Source organism: Lucilia sericata, unplaced genomic scaffold, assembly GCF_015586225.1.
Source record: "Lucilia sericata isolate MDLA Ls3-8-SP2 unplaced genomic scaffold, ASM1558622v1 Contig002311F_arrow, whole genome shotgun sequence".
NCBI classification, from domain to species: Eukaryota; Metazoa; Arthropoda; class Insecta; order Diptera; family Calliphoridae; genus Lucilia; species Lucilia sericata.
In genome coordinates this window covers 24,501-42,854 of record NW_023996125.1, presented here as the reverse complement: position 1 = coordinate 42,854, position 18,354 = coordinate 24,501, and positions in this window count along the sequence as shown.

Sequence of the window (18,354 nt, the reverse complement as noted above, 5' to 3'; positions counted from 1 at the left end):
CTATAAAGAAAAGAAAAAAAAAAATAATTATGAAATAAAACATTTTTTGCAAGGCTTCTTTTTAAAATATTAAAACAAAACATAAAAAAAAAAAACATACAAATCCTACAAAAACAAATCCTTTTAATAAAACAAAAATTTTCAAACAAAAAAAATCTAACACTGTTCTTTTTAAAATAATTTAATTATTTATAATTATTTAAAATTAATCGAAAACTTAAGCATGTTGCTGGATAATAAGCCACAAATATAAAGCAACATTTCATTAGAAACATTTTCAATAATTGATAAAAAATTCAAAATATTTAAATGCTTATAACATAATAAATGTTTCTGAAACAAAATGTTTAAAAACAACATGTTTTGAATACAAAATTATGTATAACAACATGTTGCTAACAAAAAATAATAATATTTTACTAGTAATGTATAAACGTTTTTTAATAACTAAGTTTATCCCATTCTTAACAACTGAATTTCTTAACAACATGTTGCTAAGGCAAATTTTCATACAACCTATTCTTATTTCTAAACAAATCTAAAGCAACATTTCATTAGAAACATTTCCACTAATTGTTAAAAATTTAAAATATTTAAATGTCCATAAAATAATTAATGTTTCTGATACAATATTCTAAACAACAATATGTTTTGAATACAACATTTTGTATAACATCATGTTGATAACAAAAAGAATTAAAAAATAATAACATTTTACTAGAAATGTTTAAACTTTTTTTTAATAATCAAGATTATCTCATTCTTAACGTTTGAATTTCTTATCAACATGTTGCTGAGGCAAATTTTCATACAACATAAACTTCTAATAATTGATATAAATTGTAAATATTTAAATGCCCATAGAATAATAAATATTTCTGATAAAAAATTCTGAACAACATGTTTAAAATGCAATATTTTGTATAACAACATATTGCAAACTAAGGAGTTATAATATAAAAAAAAATTTACTAGAAATGTATAAACCTTTTTTAATAAACAATATTAAACAATTTTTAACATTTAAATTTCTTAACAACATGTTGCTAAGACAAATTTTCATACGACCTAATCTTATTTCTAAACAAATCTATAGCAACATTTCATTAGAAGCATTTCCACTAATTGCTAAAAATTCAAAATATTTAAATGCTAATAAAATACTAAATATTTCTGATACAAAATTCTAAACAACAACATGTTTAGAATACAAAATTTTGTATAATAACATGTTGCTAACAAAAAATCAAAAAATAATAACATTTTACTAGAAATGTATAAAATTTTTTTTAATAAATAAGTTTATCCTATTCTTAACATTTAAATTTCTTATCAACATGTTGCTGAGAAAAATTTCCATTCAAAAGTTTAAAACTTAAGCAACATTTCATTAGAAACATTTCCACTAATTGTTAAAAATTAGAAATATTTAAAGGCTAATAAAATACTAAATGTTTCTGATACAAAATTCTAAACAACAACATGTTTTGAGTACAACATTTTTTATAACAACATGTTGCTAACAAAAAGAATTAAAAAATAATAACATTTTACTAGTAATGTATAAACTTTTTTCAATAACCAAGATTATCTCATTCATAACTTTTGAATTTCTTATCAACATGTTGCTGAGGCAAATTGTCATACAACAATTTCAATATAAACTTCCAATAATTAATATAAATTGTAAATATTTAAATGCTCATAACATAATAAATATTTCTGATACAAAATTCTAAGCAACAACATGTTTAGAATACAAAATTTTGTATAACAACATGTTGCAAACTAAGGAGTTATAATATAAAAAAATTTACTAGAAATGTATAAACCTTTTTTAATAAACAATATTTACCAATTTTTAACATTTAAATTTCTAAACAATATGTTGCTGAGGCAAATTTTCATACGACCTAATCTTATTTCTAAACAAATCTATAGCAACATTTCATTAGAAGCATTTCCACTAATTGCTAAAAATTCAAAATATTTAAATGCTAATAAAATACTAAATGTTTCTGATACAAAATTCTAAACAACAACATGTTTAAAATACAAAATTATGTATAATAACATGTTGCTAACAAAAAATCAAAAAATAATAACATTTTACTAGAAATGTATAAACTTTTTTTTAATAATTAAGTTTATCCCATTCTTAACATTTGAATTTTTTATCAACATGTTGCTGAGAAGAATTTTCATTCAAACGCTTAAAACTGAAGTAACATTTCATTATAAACTTCCATTAATTGTTAAAAATTTTAAATATTTAATGTCCCTAAAATAATTCATGTTTCTGAAACAAAATTTTAATCAACAACATGTTTTGAATACAACATTTTGTATAACAACATGTTGCTAACAAAAAGAATTAAAAAATAATAACATTTTACTAGTATGTATAAACTTTTTTGAATAACCAAGATTATCTCATTCTTAACGTTTGAATTTCTTATCAACATGTTGTTGAGACAAACTTTCATACAACAATTTCAATATAAACTTCCAATAATTAATATAAATTGTAAATATTAAAATGCTCATAACATAATAAATATTTCTGATACAAAATTCTAAACAACAGCATGTTTAGAATACAAAATTTTGTATAACAACATGTTGCAAACTAAGGAGTTATATTATAAAAAAAATTTACTAGAAATGTATAAACCTTTTTTAATAAACAATATTAACCAATTTTTAACATTTAAATTTCTTAACAACATGTTGCTGGGGCAAGTTTTCATACGATCTAATCTTATTTCTAAAGAAATCTAAAGCCACATTTCATTAGAAGCATTTAAATATTTCGAATTTTTAGCAATTAGTGAAATGTTGCTTTAGATTTGTTTAGAAATAATGTTTTTGAAACAAAATTTTCAGCAACAACATGTTTAGAAAACAAACTTTTATATAACAACATGTTGCTAATAAAGTAATTAAAAAAGTTAATAACATTTTAAACGAAATTTATAAACTTTTTTTACTTATAAGATCCATTTTCTATATTTGAATTTCTTATTAACATGTTGATGAGAGAAAATTTCCACGCAAAAGCTTCTAAAATGTTTCTAATACAAATCCAAACAAATCTACAGCAATATTTCAATATAAAGTGCCACTAATTGATAACAATTGTAAATCTTTAACTGTCAATAAAATATTAAATGTTACAGATACAAAATTCTAAACAACAACATGTTTCTGATACAAATATTCTAAATAATAACTTAATGCAAACATAATAGATAAAAATAATAAAAAATAATAACGTTTTACATCAAACATTTAGCGTATTACCATTTCTAATCAACATGTTGCAGATACAAAATTTTGCACAACAGCTTTAAAAAAATTGCTTTTTTTTCTGAAACGCTGCTAATAAAATCTATAGGAATTAAAAGCAATTCAAAATGTTTACTGTTTCCTTTACAAAATTTCGAATAACAACATGTTTCTGATACCTAATTTTGAATTCAACATGTTGCTAACAGAAAAACAAAAAAAAATAACATTTTAGTAGAAATTTAAAAAATGATTCCAATTATTAAGATTAACAATTCTTTTTCTATTTTTCTTGTCTTATCAACATGTTGCTGATATATATTTTCACACGACAACATTTAAAAATTAGCTCGATATAAAAAAAGTTATTACTAAAATGTATTAATATTAAATTCAACGATTACAATATAAAATATTGCATGTTTCTGATACAAAATTACGTGTAAGGAGATCTTTTTGAAATGAAATTTTTAATAACAACATGTTGCTGAACATTATATAAATATTATTATTGAAAAATAACGTAAAAATTTGCCAAAAAAAAATATAATTATTTCTTGAAAACATATTGCCAATACTAAATTTTTCAAGACGACTTTAAAAAAAATCATTGGATAATATTAAGCTTGTGCTTATTTCTTAACAACATGTTGCTAATAGAAAAATTTCTTCAGGCAACATTTAAAAAACATTAAATAAAAGTTGTGCATGTTTCTAAAACAACATTTTTTATAACAACATGTTGCTAATCACTTAACCTTCTAAAGATTTCTGTTTTTTAACATTTCTTTCTTAACAACATGTTGCTGAACTTTACATTGTAGGCCTTCGAAAAGACATATGTACTTAAACACTCAGCCCAATTCTGCATTTCAATTCGAATAAAAATTTCCTCCTTTCATGTTCGGCATTTCGATCTGACTCTAAAATAAAACTTAGCTATGGTCGTAATGTAGATTTCACACACCTTTTTCGATCGTTACACAACTTAAAATCCAGAATAGTATAAAAACGTAGCTAGGATCATAATGCCGAATACATAGAATCGAAATTGAATTGGTCTTCTTTTTCTTACGATTCCGCTTCTTTGCTGGAATACCTTTTTTTGATCGTTGCGTAACTGAAAACGGAAACGTTTTCGAAATACGGAATAGTAGTGAACAACTTATAAAATCATAGCTAAGATCGTAATGCAGAATAAATTAAAACGAAATGGAATAGTTTCTTCTTTTTCTTACGATTCCGTTTCTGAATAGGAAAACGTCATCGAAATACGGGGGTACACTTATAAAAATGTAGCTACGATCATAATTGCTACTTCATTTTTTTACGATTCCGTATTTTTGTGGGAATACGGTCTTTTAGATCGTTGCGTAACCGAATACGAATCTGTTATCGAAATGAGATCGAAATCGGTTCTAAATTACGTGAAAAATAAGAAATCGGTTCTAAACTACTTTAAAATTGATCCACTTATGATCAGAGACGCAAAGATCGCTAGTGCAGGATATCATAAAATCGAGTATGTGATTCTTTATAGGTCCAAATTTCCTGTCTTATCTCTATATTAATTAAGACCACTCCCTCTAAAACTAATCCAAATATATGAAATAAAACAAGTTCCATTTCACGTTACCATGTCCTAGATGAGGACCTCGTAATCCACACCTGCAGTACAACAAACTTAATCAAAAAATACTCTCTTGTTATAATTAAGAAAGTACATGATCCACAACATGGTCCTTCATAGTGCAGGACATATACCAAGTTTTCAAAAACAAAATGAACATGGTCCATAGCTGTTTTACATAGGACAACTAAACAGATCAGGTACTCCAATGATGTTTGTAATGATGTCATCAAAATGGGACTTCTTCATCGCAACTACAACATTGCTTCTATAGAATTATTATATATACATTATGCAGACATCACTGGCTTTGTGCAGTTACATATGTCTACAATTAGAGACCGATCTTCCGTTAGCAATAACTTAATCATTATCCAAGTACTGTAGTTTCTCCTTTAAGAGTAAAAGTAACCTAGAAACGCAATTTTTGATACACATTCACAACGGAATCTTCTTTGCCAGAGTCTCTGCTGGAAATCGAATCAACGATCTCCGTACTAACAGACAACGGTCCACTTCATTATAACATATCAAGTTCTTAAGTCAATGTTATTGAAATCGACACTCCTGTTATGTATTAATGAAGAGTTTTTGTTTTATGGGTATTGGTACCAATAATTGACAACAAAAAATTAAGCCTTTCAAAAAATTATTTATTAAAAATTTTTAAAATTATAAAAACAAATTAATTTATTGCATTTAATATATTATTTTAATCCCACCTATATAAAAGTTTTTTCCCCAACCCTGCTTTTATTTTTTTTAAATGTTTACTTTAACAACTAAAGCATACTTTAAGGCTGACTACTTTAAATTACTGTAAAATAACGTCCACAAAGGTAACAAATTTTTTCTATTATACAAATTGTTTATATAAATATTAAAAAAAAAAATCTTAAAAATAAAACTAAAATGATTTGAAGCCTCCTAAACAAAAAAACAATACTGCCGCCTATTCCCCACACAATAACTATAGTGTTCCTCTCTTGAACTTGTGTCATTTCTGTTTAAATGCATTTAACCAATAAAAGTGTTCATAAATGTCAGAACTTTTAAAAATTAATCTATTTATCATGCATATTTATAACAGAAAAAAAAAAAACAAATGTTTAATAAACAATTTCTTATAAAGCATTAAACTTTAAGTCATTCAGCAAGAAATAAACACACACACACACATACAAGCATACTCTCATGATAACAGAAAATCAAAATAAGTTGATTTGTTTTAGAAAATATTATTAAAATGCTCCACTGTGGGGAAGGAAAGATTTGCTAATTTTTGCTTGCCTCGGCTATAGTACTGAAAAAGGCCTTGACTGTAGTTCTAACTATATGTCCAGAATAAAGTTTTTACTGTAAACGTAACGTAACGTAAGTCTTGTCTATAGTCTAGACTACAGCCTTGTCTATAGTCTAGACTATAGCCTTGTCTATAGTCTAGACTATAGTATTGTCTGTAGTATTGGCTATAGTCTTATCCATAGTCTTGACTATAGTCTTATACATAGTCTTGACTATAGTCAGGACTATAGTCTTATTTATCTATAGTCTTGACTATAGTCTTATCTATAATCTTTACTATAGCCTTGTCTATAGTCTTGTCTATAGTCTTGACTATAGTCTTGTCTATAGTCTTGATTATAGTCTTGAGTATAATATTGTTTATAGTCTTGTCAATAATCTTGTCAATAGTCTTGTCTAAAGTATTAACTATAGTCTTGTCTATAGTCTTGACTCTAATCTTGTCTACAGCCTTGATTATAGTCTTGTCTATAGTCTTGTCTATAGTCTTGACTATAGTCTTGTCGATAGCCTTGTCTATAGTATTGACTATAGCCGCAACTATAGTCGACTCCATAATCTTGACTATAGTCTTTTCTATAGTCTTGATTGTAGTCTTGTCTATAGTCTCGACTATAGTTTTGTCAATAGTTTTGACTATAGTCTTGTCTATAGTTTTGACTATATTCATGTCTATTTACTTGTCTATAGTATTGTCTATAGTCCCGACTATAGTCGACTCTATAATATTTTCTATAGTCTTGTCTAAAGTCTTGTCTATAGTCTTGACTCTAGTCTTGTCTGTAGTCTTGACTACAGTCTTGTCTACAGTCTTGTCTATAGTTTTGACTACAGTCTTGTCTAAAGTCTTGACTATAGTCCTGTATATAGTCTTGAATATAGTATTGGCTATAGTCTTGTCCAAAGTCTGGACTGTAGTCTTGTCTATAGTGTTGACTATAATCTTGTCTATAGTCGTGACTATAGTCTGGACTAGTGTTGTCTTTAGTCTTGACTATAAATAGTCCTGCCTATAGTCATGACTATAAATAGTCCTGCCTACAGTCAAGACTATTAATAGTCTTGCCTATAGTTCGCAATATATTATTTTAATTTTTATTAACTTTAAAGATCTTTTCTCAAACGGAGTCATTTAAATTTTTTTTAAACTAATCACATACATAGACAACATCATAACGAATTACACTGAAAAAAATTCAAATTATTTAAACAACATTAAAAAAATAAAAGCAAGAGTCTGATATAAAAAATGCCTTTAAAGTGTTTTTACGGTATGAAAAAAATATAAAAATAGTAGCAAGTAACATTTAAACAAATAATTAACAAAATACAATTAAACATAACCTTAAAAAATTAATTAAAAAAGTTAAAACCAATAATAACACAAACAAAGAGAAAAAATAGTAAATAAGATTTACAATAAATTAAAAAGAAAAATAATTAACGAAATAAAAGAAATATAAACAACAGCACATTTGCATTTAATAGTTTAGAAGGAAAAAATAAATAAAATAACAACAAAATACTTTAGAAAAAAAAGAAAATAATATTAAAAAATAAATAAATATTTTTGCACATAAAACCATGCATAACAGTTAAGTATAAAATTAATTATTAAAATAATTAAAAAATAATAATAATAATACAAGGACTTTAAAACTTGTTTCAACCACTCCAACTGCCATTACCATAAACAAATTAACTAACTATTTAAAAATCCTAAACATTAGGTGTTGTAAAGTTTACTTTGAACAAAAGGATATTAACACTATTAAAACCTTAAGGCATTAATATTACTTTAAAACTCAAATTCGAGAATAGATTGCTTCAAAACGTAAAAAGTCTGTATTCTTTAGAATTTTTACTATTTGATTGTTCAGTTTTTTATGATAAAACTATTGGACTTGAGGATAAAATTATGGCAACGTAAGAACACTTTTTTAATCCACTTCAGAATTGTCTTAGGTTTTCTTATAAGATGGGGGTTTTTAAGTATCTAATTCGTTACCTCTTTCTGTCTTGTTAAAGAGTTTCCCGCATTCTTTGTACGAATAGTGATATTACAAAGATAATTTGTCGTTCAATCTAATCTATTACTAAGAAGTAAATGATCATATCGAAACTGCTTCTGACCAGTGTTGCCAACATTGGTCAAGCAAAACGCGCGCAAAAAAATTAAAAAGGGGTAAAAAAGCGTAATTTTCTAACTGAAAATGGGTAAAAAAGCACTAACGTTTTTTTTAGTCAAATATTGTTTATTTTAATAAAAATTGCACATTATTTCGCTCATTTCCTACAAGACTCCAAAATTCGTTTTTTAGAACATTGGGCAAAACAAAACAAAACATGTGTCATACTAAAGTCTTTCATCTGTGTGAGTTAGATTTTTAGTAACGTAAGAACTAAAACTAATGTTTGACGAATATTAGATAAATAAGATGAGAATTTTAAAAGTTATTTTAAAAATAGTAAAATGTCATTAAACATTCAAACTGACAGGCACACTCCCAACTGGCCAACCGATGTACCCACACCCAAATTGTAAAATTGTACAAAACTTATGAAATATATTTTTTTTGCAAAATCTATATATATTATTTTTAAGTTTTTTGAGTTCTGGAAAAATTGTTAATTTCACTGATAGTGAATAACATAACTTATTGTAAAGTATTTTGAATATTTTGTTTTTTGTTTTTGAAGAATATTTGCTTTTAAAACTTAACACAAATAAAAAAAAACTTTGGAGCACCCGTGTAAAAAAATTTAAAACAGTTTTTAAGAAAAATTTAGTCCTTAGTGTAAACTGATCGTATTCTAATAAACAACAAAAAGTGGTACAAATAGAAAGATCAAAGAATGATCCCTCAGTTTTCTTAACATTATAGAGAAAATGTTTAATATTAATTAAATCAATTACCTCCTGAAATTCACAAATATTTTAAAATATTTTAACAAGAGTGTTATATTCGGCTGTGCCGAATCTTATATACCCACCATCAAATCTTATGCCGTAAAAGGAATGCTCCTCTGTAAACATCAGGGAGATAAGGCTTAATTCAATTATGTACGTGATCTTCAAATTAACAAAATATTAATTTTTAAAAACAAAATATTTTTGTCCAATTTTTTAACCATGAACATATATCAGAGGTAGTGTCAATTATGAACTGTTTGTCGTAAAATTTGGTAGAAAGATTTCGTATAACACTTATTCGTTTCGAATTTCATTGCTGTTCTCGAATTTTTAATTCAGTCATAAGCGTAAAAGTTATTATCTAAAGGGGAACTTATATGGGGTTGGGACAATTATATATCGATACCCATAAAATTTTGTACATAGATTTTGTTTTGTTGGTCAGTTATAGACCAATCGTCATAAAATTCGGCATAAAGAATTATAATAAAAATCTTTTTATTGCGAGTACAACGATGAAGTAATCATGGAGGCTTTATATATGAGGGATAGGTTCAATTGTGTAAAAAAATTATATAAAACTTATTTTTTGTCAATTTTCATCGCTGTACTCATATTTTTAAGGGGACCTTAATAGGGGGTGGGGTACGCTACCGACAAATCCGAATTAAATTCGAATTTCTCCGCTATACTCGTATTTTTAAGTCAGTAATGAGCGTTAAAATCAATTTTTGAAGGTGACCATATGTGGGGGTAGGGTCAATTATGGACCGATTGCCGTAAAATTTGCTAGAGAGATTTTGGCTTATATAAAACATATTTATGTCGAATATTTTTAAGTCGATAATGAGTATTAATGTCATTTGGTAGAGAAATTTTGATGCATAAAAAAGTTACTTATGTTGAATTTCAACGCTGCACTCATAGGGGGACCTTATTTGGGGGTAGGGTCAGTTATGGACCGATTCCCATAAAATTTGGTAGAGACATTTTGACTTATATAAAACTTATTTATGCCGAATTTCATCGCTATAACGTATTTTTAAGTCAGCAATGACCGTTTAAATCATTTTCTGAAGGAGACCTTATATGGGGGGTAGGGTCAATTATAGACCAATTTCTATAAAATTTAGTAGAGATTTTGGCATATATAAAACTTACTTATGTTGAATTTCATCGCTATACTCGTATGGGGGGTAGGGTCAATTTTGGACCGAATCCCATAAAATTTGGTACAGAGATTTTGGCGCATATAAAACTTATTTATGCCAAATTTTATCGCTATACTCGTATGTTTAAAACAGTTGTGACTGTTAAAGCTGTTTTTCGGGGGGGCCACTTGTATGGGGGATATGCGAAATTGTGGACCCATATTGTCCATTTGCAATACCAAACAAACCTTACCTATAAGAAATATTTGTGGAAAAATTGAACTCCCTTGCTCTTTCCGTTCTAACCCTATCGTGCTTTCAACAGACGGACGGACAGATGAACAGACGGATGGACATGGTTAGATCGCCTTAGAATTTAATACTTTTGTGGGTCTACGACCAATGTGTTACAAACGGAGTGACAAAATCAATATACCCCACTCATCTTTTTTGATGGTGGGTATAAAAAGCACTAAATGCACTGTCATAAAATTAGAAAGCACCACTGTAGTGCCTTTTTGAAAAAAGGCACCATGAGCAAAATTTTCCGCGTTTGGCACACCAAAAAGCACCGCAAATAGTGCTAAAAGCACTAAGTTGGCAACACTGCTTCTGACTTCTTTAATATCATATATTTTGGGCGGTCTTAAGATCTATCAGTAAAGCATTGCTTGATCGAAGTTTATCACACCATTTCAAATTGTTTGCTTTGAATTTAGAAGAATGTTAATGATGTCTGATATTACTGGCACCGTGAGCAGACAAATCTGGAGATAAACCTGGTCATACCTGTCCTTTATTAAAAATATTAAGAAACTCTGCAAAATCTTAATATAACTTTCAGAATCAGATGCATCTTGAACTTGTTTTTCCCTGCTATCGATGTGATCTTCTACATTGACGGTTCATAAACTAATTGATATTGTAGCACATTTCCGCTCTCTGGATTCCTTTTGAATTAAATTTTCTATCTATCGTAATATCTATCAATAGAATAGTTCAAAGACTAGTTTATAGACTATTTAAAATCGTAATCCTTAGACTAGTTTATGGGCTAATCCAAAAGTCCCAAACATAAGTACTTTTTTTTGACAAAATTTTAGCATGTAAAGCCTGGAGTCTCACAAATCGTTTACTATAACGTTTAAGATCGGACGTACCATCAAGAAATTTGTGAACTACATACTCTCTAGTAACGTTGCGATCTTCTTCACTGACGGTTCATAAATTTAATCATATAGTAGCTAGTTTCTCTGAAAATTTGAACCTCTAGTCCCAATCTAATTTCTAATCAAATTTATATTTCTTAAAAAAGGTTTTAGAACACAATCTGAAGGGATACATATATGTATATCAGTGGACAAGTCCATAAACAAGTCAATAGATTAGTCCAAAGACTTGTCCATAGACAAGTCAATCGACGAGTAAATAGACTAGTCCACAAGTCAATAGACTTGTCCATAATGGTTAAAAGTCCATAGACAAGTCTATAGAGTAGTACATACATAGACAAGTGTTCATAGACATGTCAATAGACTCGTCAATAGACTAGTCCATAGATCAATCAATAGACGAGTAAATAGATTAGTTCATAGACAAGTCAATAGACTAGACCATCGGCAAGGCAATATACTAGTCCATCGACTAGTCAATAGGCGAGTAAATAGACTAGTCCATAGACAAGTCAATAGACTAGTCCATAGAAAAGTTAATAGACTAGTCCATAGACAAGTCAATAGACTAGTCAATGGACTATTACATAGACTACTTAATGAACTAGTCCATAGACAAGTGGACAAGAGTCAATAAACGAGCACATATACTAGTCCATAGAAAAGTCAATAGACTAGTCCATGGACTAGACAAGTCAATAGACTAGACCATCGGCAAGGCAAAATACTAGTCCATCGACTAGTCAATAGGCGAGTAAATAGACTAGTCCATAGACAAGTCAATAGACTAGTCCATAGAAAAATTAATAGACTAGTCCATAGACAAGTCAATAGACTAGTCAATGGACTATTACATAGACTACTTAATGAACTAGTCCATAGACAAGTGGACAAGAGTCAATAAACGAGCACATATACTAGTCCATAGAAAAGTCAATAGACTAGTCCATGGACTAGTTAATAGACTTGTCCATAGAAAAGTTAATAGACTAGTCAATGGACTAGTCAAAAGACGAGTAAATAGCCTAGTCCATAGACAAGTCAATAGACTAGTAAATAGGCAAGTCAATAGACTAGTCCATAGAAAAGTTAATAGACTAGTCCATAGACAAGCCAATAGACTAGTCAATGGACTATTCCATAGACTACTTAATAAACTAGCCCATAGAAAAGTTAATAGACTAGTCAATAGACGACTATATATACTAGTCCATACATGAGTCAATAGACTAGTCCATCGACAAGGCAATATACTAGTCCATTGAAAAATAAATAGACAATATAGACAAGTCAATAGACTTGTCTATCGACAAGGCATAGGCTAATTAATGGACTAGTTCATAGACTAGTCCTTAGACTAGTCATTGGACTTGTATATAGACTTCATAGTCCATAGACAAGTCAATAGACTAGTCTATAGGCAATATATTAATCCATCGCTTAGTCCACAGGTAAGTCCTTATGACTTGTTTATGGAATGGTCAATGGATTCGACCATAGACTAGCCAACAGACTCTACCATAGATTGGTACGTAGACCACTAGCTAAGTAGCCCATCGACTAGTTGATAAACTATAATATAGACTAATCCATAGACTAATTAATAGAATAGATTAGTCCATAGACTAATAAAAATTAATGTATAGAACCATGAGACAGACAATTATCTATAAACGTTTCGATTTATCGTCATAGAGAATCGAATATTTTTCTTCTAGAATTCATTTTTGTGGCTTTGTCATATACATATAATGGTCTTACAGTAGTTCTTTGCTAGTTTTGGCTAAAAGTTCATCAACTCTTTCTCAAAACTTTTTCTAATCTTGAAAATTTAGTTACTCCGACCAATTGACGATTTTGAACAATCGCTAAAGTGTCTGTTGAGTGAGTTTTATATAACTTTAAGATTTCAATAGTGTTAATAGCAAACTTCTAATTTCATTTGTAAAATTGTATATATACATAACACAAACCCCTCTATATATTTAATTTATCCTATATGAAATATTTGTAAAAACAATTAATATTTAATTTAAACAATAACACTCATAATCAATTCTGTTTATAATTCAAATAAAAACTATCACCATAAAGTGCGTCAACATTCGGAAAATATATATTTAATAAATTTTTTCTGTAAAAGAAAAAGTTATTAAATTTTTTTCTAAATATAACTTACAAACATAAAAACATATAAATAACAATTAGTTTTAATCATCACTCATGAAGAGAAAAAATTTGTAAATATTCATACTTCATCAGAAAAAAAACACATAAATTGTGTTCATTCAAAAAAAAAAAAAAAAAAATACATTCATATTAGAGATCATTATATAACTCTTAAAAATTCTGACATGAAAATTTAACGGAAAAGTTATGAGAAAGCATAGCAAAAGAATAAAAAACCAACAAACACAAAACAAATATTTAACGAATTTAATTCATAAAATTTAGTTAGCAAAATTTTATTTCAAATAATTTTAAAACAGATTTAAAACAAAGAAATAAAACAAAAACATTTAAAAAAAATTAGCATTTAAAGAAAAAAAACAAACATTTATATATATAAAAAAAATCATTAAAAAATATATTAAAAATAAAGTTAAAATGCACTCATATTTAAATATAAAAAAATAACAATTAAACAATAACAACAACACAGCATAAATCATAAATTTATATTTAATATAATGTTTATTAATTTATACATTTTAAAACTAAAACTTAATTTCATATTATAATTTAAAAACTTGAAAAAAATTGGTGCTTTTTTAACAAAGAAACAAATAAAGTCCTAAAATCCCTTAAAATTAATTAAAAAAAAAACTTAAACTTGTTAAACAAAAAACGAAAATCATTGTCAACTTGACATGCTTACAACATGTGAACAAAGTCGTAAAAAATGCTGCAACAGTACATGTCAAACTGTCAAGTTGACGACAACAACCTGTCAATGTTATTGTGTATTTTAATGTTGTGTAAAAAAAATGTCATTTATATTGTTTAATTTAGAATTTTAAAGAAACAAATATATTAATTTTTAAAATTTTCTTTCTTTAGATTGACAAATTTGGAAAAAAACATTTTTGGGTTACACAGTTTTATTTTAAAAATATCTAAAGAAATTTAAATTATATTTTTGAAAAATTTTAGGAATTTTTTAATATTTAAAGGAAAATATTAGGGAAACTTACTTTGACTTAAATATAGAAAAGTTCAGCAGTAGAACTCATTCGAATATTCGACTTATTATTGAAAAAAAAGTCGAAGTCGATTATTTTGTCCTAAAAAAGTCGAAAACCCGACTATTTTGTAAGAGAAATGCCTAATAATCGATTTTGTAAATAAAAGTCAAAATAAGTCGGAAAAGGTCTAAGAATATACACAATTGAATTTTAGATTTTTTGTTCGATATCGTAAATTGTAAAAAAGACGAAACATCGGATTTTCATACATTGCAAAAATCAGAAACCCCAAAAGTCGATTTTCCTTAAATTGCTAAAGTCATCTTTTTGTTTCAACTATAGAAGCCTAATAACTAAGTTTATAATAGTTTTGGAAGATCCTGGTCGTTTTTGACGAACAACAAATCTAATGTCAAGGGACCCCGGTGTTGCTTCATATATGTATTTGTTTCAATATTCCACTCTGGGACATTTCGGTTTTCTCTGCATAATAGGAAATTTATTTCGTAAATTACGTCATTGAATGCGTCTCCTCGATCAACAAATCTAAAGTCTAGGGCCATACTTTTAGACGATCTATATGTTCTATATCACTCTCTCCAGAGATTATCTGCATTGTGGCTAGACCTGTAGTTCTACTTCGGCCTCTGTGTACCCTCAGATCTTGCTATATACGTATGCGATATTCGTCTTTCGAGCATTCTGCAAGAGTGACCATATAATTTTTTTCGATTTTCTCTGTCTCATAGGAAATCTGTATTTCGTTAAATTACGGCTTCGAATGCGTTTTCTCCATCAAAAAATCTAATGTATTGGCTCATAGTTTTGGATGATCTATCTTCACTGTCACTTGCCCTGTAGTTCTACTATGTCTCTGCATGCTTCCCGATTTTGCAACAGATATTAGTTTCAATATTCGACTTTCGAACATTCTGCAATCGTAACTATATCATTTCATTTCGGTTTTCTCCCTCTAACAATTTTTCTCGATCAACAAATCCTGAATGTATCTTTTGGTTTGGCCCACGATCTTGCTATATACATATTTTTGTTTCTATATTCGACTCTCGGACATTCTTCAAATGTGTTCATACCGTTTTATTATATTTCGGTTTTCTTTGTATAATAAAATATTTGTATTTCGTAAATTAGGGAGTCGAATGCGTCTTCTCGATCAACAAATCTAATGTATAGGGCCATAGTTTTAGATGATCCATGTTCTATATCACTTTCTCTAGAAATTATCTTCATTGTGTCTTGTCATATTGTTCTACTTCGTCCTCGGTATGCCGACGATCTTGCTATATACATATATATTTTTGTTTCAATATTCGACTTACAGGCATTCTATAAACGTTATCATAACATTTCTGTGTTTATATTCCGGAAATCTTCCAAATTCTTTCCATGATCTACTATTCTTAGCAACTCTGTATAGTGGAAACAGTCATCGAATCTTATGGTGAATGAGTTCCATTAGTACCCGGTGTGATCAACTTCGATGGCCTATCCACTTGCCCCCATTCCTCCTTCAATCACCTACAATTGTTAATCAACTTGAAAACACCTCAGTTCCAACCGTGAGAAATTTCATTACGATATCTCCGATGTAGTTCCAGAGATACCAAAAAGATGTTTCGAAACCACTGTGCAACATGCGAGATATGATTTATGCGGTTTAGTAGTTGTAATTTCGGCAGAGAAAACAAAGATCGCCCAGGCAAGCCAAAAACAATTAATGATCCAGAATTGAAGGCATAGGAGATATTCAAGATTCATCCAAAAGCAGGGAAGTAGGGATCATACGAACTGAAGACGAGACACCTTGAAATATTGTTTTGTATATCCGACATGGAGCTTGAACGCTATAAAAGAAAATACTTTTTGCAGCGAATAATTACTTGCGATGAAAAATGGATCCATTACGATAACCCTAATCATTAGAACCCACACTAAAGCCAAATATTCATGCCGCTAAGGTAATGCTTTATTTTTGGTGGTTTTATATATTATATGCTACTGAAAGCTGACTTCATCAATACATGGAACCTGTTCCGAATACAACTAAATCATATGAAAACTCCCAGTATATACTGCTAGACATGAGATCGTTGCAATACTATTTAGAAAGAAGATATTGGAACGTTTTGCCTCATCTGCCTTATAGTTCTGGTCTGCACTATTTGTTTAGATCTTTGGGATATGTTTCTCTTCAGAACAGGGTATTCTTAATTGACTTTATTGGCTTCAAAAGAAAATCATTTGGAGCGAAAACTTTTTCTTGATGACTCAAGGACAAAATTTAGCGTTTTAACTGAAAATATCTTAAAAGTTAACAACACTATGCATAATCATATGATATATGATCGTATAAAAAAGCTCAATGGTATGAAAACCTTTGCGTTAGGCTTTTGTAGGGTTCTATAAATCGACTTTCGAATAATCGAACAATCGACTTTTTGTCGAAAAAAGTCGAAAAGTCGAAGTCGACTATTTTGTTCCAAAAAAGTCGATAACTCGACTATCGTCTATGAAAAAAGTCGAAAAGTCGACTTTGTAAATAAAAGTCGAAAAAGGTCGAAAAGTCGAAAAGTCGGAAAGTCGAAAAAAGTCGAAAAGTCGAAAAAAGTCGAAAAGTCGAAAAAAGTCGATAAGTCGAAAAAAGTCGAAAAAAAGTCGAAAAGTCGAAAAAAGTCGAAAAGTCGGAAAAAGTCGAAAAGTCGGAAAAAGTCGAAAAGTCGAAAAAATCGAAAAGTCGAAAATAGTCGAAAATTTAAAAAAAGTGGAAAAGAGGTCAAAAACTCTAAAATAGTCGGAAAAACTCGAAAAAAGTAAAAAAAATAGTCGAAAAAAGTCGAAAAAAAAGTCGAAATAAGTCGAAAATTTTCAAAAAGTCGTAAAAAATCGAAAAGTCGAAAAGTCGGAAAAAGTCGAAAAGTCGAAAAAAGTCGGAAAAAGTCGAAAAAAGTCGAAAAGTCGAAAAAAGTCGAAAAGTCGAAAAAAGTCGGAAAAAGTCGAAAAGTCGAAAAAAGTCGGAAAAAGTCGAAAAGTCGAAAAAAGTCGGAAAAAGTCGAAAAGTCGGAAAAAGTCGAAAGGTCGAAAAGTCGACCATTTATAAAATACTAAAAGTCGAAAAGTCTAAAAGTCGACTTTTAAATAAATGAAAAAGGTCGAAAAGTCGAAAAATCGACTTTTCATAAAATGGAAAAAGTCGAAAGGTCGAAAAGTCGACTTTTAACTAAATGCAAAAAGTCGAAAAGTCGAAAAGTCGACTTTTCGTTTCAACTATAGAACCCTAGGCTTTTGTCAAATAATTATTACGGTTACAGTTATCACAAGTAACATTTTTGTGGCATATTTTAAGGCTTGAAATAAATTTTATGAAAATTTTGAAAGAATTCTTTAAATTATAATGAATAAATAATTAATTAATTTAGATAAAACTCTTTTAAACCTAAAAATGTTTTTTAAACAAATTTTAAACAAATTTAAAACAATTTTTTAAAATATTCAATATATTTTATTTCAAAATCCAACCAAATTGTATAGTAATAAAAAAATCGACAAAAAACAAACCTTTAGAAAAAGTCCTATATAATTAAAAATTATGTTTAAGAAATTTATTAAAAGAAAACCTAGAAAATAATAATAAAAAAAAAACAAAACTTTTGCAATTAATTGTTGTTTCTTTTTTTAATTTTATAATAAA